Below are 5185 nucleotides of genomic sequence, written 5' to 3' on the forward strand. Positions count from 1 at the left end.
AAAATGACAAGAGGCACCCATTTAATAATTGATGATTTTAGAAGCATCTAGGAATTGGTTCACTGGATTTGGAGTTCAAATGATTTCTCTATGAATTTGCAAAGTTGGCTATACATGAAGAAATAGACCACTATTTGAGGTGGTACAGAAAGTATTAGTAAAGATGTTCAAAAACTAAGTTTTGAACTTATAGACATCTAGGATTTTGAATCATGGAATTTGGATGAAAAATGGGCTCTCTGTGATTTTCTAAAGTTAATCACAGAAATAGGAAAAATAGGATGTGATAAATATTTGTGAAGGAAATGCTTTTGTAAAAATGTGACAATAGCACCATGTGATAGGGCATGATTTTAGAAACTACTAGAAATTTGAATCATTGGATTTGGAGCTCTGTTGAATTATTTATTGATTTTAGAAACTCACTGGAAAAGAATAAAAAGAAATATAAGGCATTACCCTTATCCTGCGCACCGGCGAGAGATAGCCATGGGCCGGCCCAGCGGCTCGGCCACGCGGACGACAGGCGATGCCGAAGGCGTATTTCGCCCGGCCCGTCTCCACTTGCCAGCGTGGCCCAGTGGCTGGGCCACTAACGAGCGGGGCCCGCCTGCAGGCTCGTCCTCAACCTCCCGCGCGCGCTCTGGCCGCAGGGAGGAGCGACTCCTGACGGCGATAGCCGGGGCTACAGGGCATCTCCGGCGACGCTCCGCCCATCGGCGTTCTCAGGAGGATGAGCCGCATCCATCGGTGTACGGCTCGCTTGCCGAGGAGAGCCGTAGCGGCGACGGCCTGGACGATCGCGGAGGAGGCCATCGGCCATCTTTGGCTTTGAGCATGCGATGCTCCTAGGGACGAACGGCGGCGAGGGAGGGGCTTGTGGTGGTGACAAGAGGGTGCAGGGATATCCAGGGGAAGAGAGAGGGGCCGAGGCCAGCGGATTTGAGCAGCGGCCGGCGGCTCGGCTCCGGCCTAGGAGGGGGATGGAGAGAGCGAGGAGGGGAGTGGGTTGGTTTAGGGGGTTCACGGGAGGGAGAGAGAGGCAAAGGAGTAGAGGGGAGGCTCGGGGGTGGCCTTAAATAGGAGGGGGCGAGATGCACCGTGGCTCGTGCGCCGGCGAGCTACTAGCCGTTGCTGGAGGCCACGGGGGCGTGCGTGGGCATGTCCGGGGTGCCCGTGGGGTCGGCCTAGGGTGAGGGGAGAGAATAGAGATGGCGGGGAAGGGCCAGAGCATTGCGCGTGTGAGCTCAGTCATTGGAGCTCTTCAGGCGACCGGCACGCGTGTGAAAGGAGGCAGCAGGAGGGAGAAGGAGGAGGGGGCCAGGGGCGTGGCGTGTTGCGGACGCCGAGGCACCTCGTCGGGCGCGCTGGGGAGGCCCGAGGTGGACGGAGGTGCTTGGCAGGGGGTGGCTACAGTGCAGAAGCGCACTTTAGCATGCTCCAGAGCGTGCCTTTGGCTGCCATGGCATTGTTTAAGGGGCATGGGCGTGCCCACTCATGTCTGGTAGTGCTAGGGAGAATTAAACAAGGTAGGAGTAGCATTGGATGCCCTAGAGAGCCACTAGATGAGAGGGGAGGTGGAGAGAGAGGTGGACAGTGGCTGTCCAGAGGGGTAAATGAGGAGGTTTCACCCCTCAATCATTGAGCTGAGGCCAAGGGAGAGGTACTAGAGGTAGAAGAGGGTCAGGAGTAGCTGTGGTACAAAGTTCAGCCCATGGAGATTAGTGGAAGAGGTCAAAAATGGCATTTTGGTAAAGTGGCAGAAGGTGTTTGATATCGGTTTGGGCAAGTATATGATCTCCATTTGTCATGAGGCTTGACAGGGTCAAATGGTATGAGAAAATAAGAGGTTCCACCAAGATTGAGTTCATTTGGGAAAAGTTGCCAATGCAACTTTTGTAAACCCTAGAAATCAGCAGCAATGGACTTACCAAGATTTAGTCATGCAAATCTGTTCTCCTTGATGCACCACCTGGTGTAGTGTCATCAATTGGTCATGTGAACATGCTCACAAAAGTTGGGGTCAAGGAGAGAATGTTGGTAGTACAAAGTTGTTCAAATTTGGTTCTGGACAGGAAGGGTTTTGGGGCACTTTGATCAAGTTAACTTGTTCTCCAACTTGTGCCATTTGGTCTAGATGAATTATTAGACCATTTGAGAATGTTCACAAGGTTTGAGAACATTTGGACATGTTTGGCAATGTAAAGTTGCTCAAACTACAAAATGGACAGAAATGGTTTTGAGGGGATTTCATGGAGTTACACTATTCTCCATGGCATGATACTTGTCAAGATCATCAAACATGTCATATGTGACATTCTTAAATTTTCTTGGAATTTTTGGAGAATATTTCCTTTGCAAATATTTCAAAAGCTTGAAATATCTAGAAAGGGTTTTTGAGGGATTTGACCAATATTTTGAACATGACCATGTGTTGAAACTCTTATATATGGGAAATATATGCCCACTGAGTTTCCCTGATTTTTTTTTCAAAGATTTTTAAAACAATAAAATAATTTTTCCCTATTAAAGACCATTTCTGGCCTTAAGAAAAAGATTTTAAATAAAATAGTAAAATAACTTTTAAAATTATATTTTTGTGGTTTGTGGGTATCCTATATCTAATAGGAGTCAAATATATTTTTGGAAAGATTTTTACTGCCCTTAATTAAGTACTTGCAGTGCAAACCTCAATTCAGGGGTTTTTGAAAAACTAATTTTAGAAAATACTTTTTGGCCAAATTATTTTTGTAAGAAAATACTATTTTGCTCTATACACATGGCATGATCATTGGGCAGAAGTTTGGGGCAAGGAAATGAAGTATCGAAGTTGGAGGATTTATTTGATTTTTAGAGCACTTGCAAACAGCAGACAAAAATCAAATCAAGCAAAGACCAAAACACACAAAAGTTTTTGTCAAACCACATTTTATCATGTTTTATTAGCTAAGTGTTGTGGCATGAAAATCAGGGTGTGACAGACCTACCCCCCTTACAAGAATCTCGTCCCCGAGATTCCCAAACTAGGCGCAGAAAGGGATACAGGAACTTGGATCTGGGGTAGTCTTCAAGTCCTCATGTTGCTTCTGCTTCCATGTAGTGCTCCATTGAGCTTGAAGTACTTGATGGTGTGGCTTCGTGTATGACTCTCTTCTTGATCCAGGATGCTGATGGGTAGCTCGTGGTAGGTTAGATTGGGCTAGGGGTCGATGGCTCGGTGGTTAATGCCCTCGTAGAGATCGGACAAGTTAGGAAGTTGGAAACACTTTCGGGGTTGTGATGCATGGAAGGCGTTGTGCACATCAGGTAACTCAGGTGGCAACTCCAGCTGGTAATTTTCTTCTCTTCGTCTCATAGTGATCTCAGAGGGGTCTGTTAAATCTTGGAGTGATCTCGAAGGGGGCCGATGAATCTTGGTGTGGGTCTCCTTGTCATGGAAATGCTTAGTTCCTTAGAGAGAAATGGCTTGCAGATACACCTGGTCTTCGACGCGGATGTTTACTTCTTGATGATGGTGGTAGTTCTTCCTCCTTGGCATGGCGGTCTTCAAATGTTCCTGGACTAGCTGAACGGCTCTTCTTCCGTCTTCGGGTGGACAAGTAGGTCACCAAATGATGATGACAACTAACTTGTCCAAGTACTCCATGAAGACTTTGTTCATGAGGTACATAAAGTAGGATGGGGGTATTGGTGGTGGTCAGGGTTGAGTATGGTCCAAGGTGTTCTTGATCTAGAGTCAAGACCCACGGTCATGGTCCGACCATGTTGTATCTTGGTAGGGCGTAAGGGATTCAAGGATTCTAGTGTGCGAGTGAATGTTTATCATCCCATCCTTTTGCACAGTTTCTGAGATGCCAATACTTATACCTAGTCCTTAAAACAAATCACATCATACCACCGATAGCATCAATTTGCATAGGTCAACTCCAATCATCACTCATGCTATTCATATCCTCATGACTCCCAAGAGGAGGTCTAACAAAATCATATATGTCTACAATCCCCAAACTCATGTGTATGTCTTTTTTTTTGCGAATAAACTCATATGTATGTCTACCCCTAAAAATCCATGGGTAGAACATACAGGCTACTAAGTTTGAATTAAACATCACAATCCAAGTGTTTGTCCTATTCTTCCAAGGTCTAAGATAAAGCATCTCCATCCTAAGGAAACACGTCGTAAGCCACTCCAAGATCTTGTTTACTTCCTATGAATCAACTCCAACAACCCGTTAACTTCCATCAATCACTACATAATCCATTTATTCTACAAACCCAATGTTTATGGTGTTCCACATGATCTCCTAAAGTCATATAATCTCCAAATACTTGAAAGGGTTATCTCTACTATAGTTAGTCCACCAGTTACCATTATAGGGGTCAAGTGACTTCCAACGTCAAGCTTATACAGATCTCTAAATCAACTCCGATAATTAATCCAATCTCCTAGTTTATTGTCCTCCAAGAAACATGGTATCAATGATCGAGATCATCAGTCTAAATCCAATTTACTCCGAACCATGTAGACATACTCAGCATCTATATTCAACTAGAATCACCTACTTAAATCCAAATCTCTTGTCCAACGAGAATTCCTACATGTTCCCCCAAGTCATTTACGTAATATCAACTGTCTCCTGTCAATATCCCATGGCTAAGTTAAATCCAAATACTTCCAAGAATTCCAGCTTGCGAACACAATTATCCTTCTAATTCCAATTTACTCAGGGGTAACGAAAGCTATGCTAATCTATACTCATGATCCCACCAAGTTCATCTACCAACATCAAAGCCTCATAATCCACCAAATAGTCTCATATAATTCCTCAAGTCATTGATATAAACTCATCAAGTCATTTGTCCTCTATTCCTATATCCTCAAATTGGTCTTCCCTATGGCATCGTCAGTTTGGTGCTATCTCAGGATGATAATGTGCTCGTTCACTATGTCCACTAGTTCCCTAATGAACCCAGTGCAAGGTTACGGAGGCTTAGCTGGTTCTCTTGCAGTTTTGTGCGTTAAGCACATGGTTAAGGATTCGAGCTGGGGTATCTTATGAAGTCTCGAAGGGTCTAGGAATGGGTTTCTAATCTTGAGGGGCAACCATAACTCTAAGGGGCTGCACTTGGTCGAGGAGGTTGCAGCAAAAGTCTTCAGTGTTGGTCGGTTGCCAAAGTAGAATCC

The sequence above is a fragment of the Triticum dicoccoides genome, chromosome 7B (genome assembly GCF_002162155.2).
Source record: "Triticum dicoccoides isolate Atlit2015 ecotype Zavitan chromosome 7B, WEW_v2.0, whole genome shotgun sequence".
NCBI lineage: Eukaryota > Viridiplantae > Streptophyta > Magnoliopsida > Poales > Poaceae > Triticum > Triticum dicoccoides.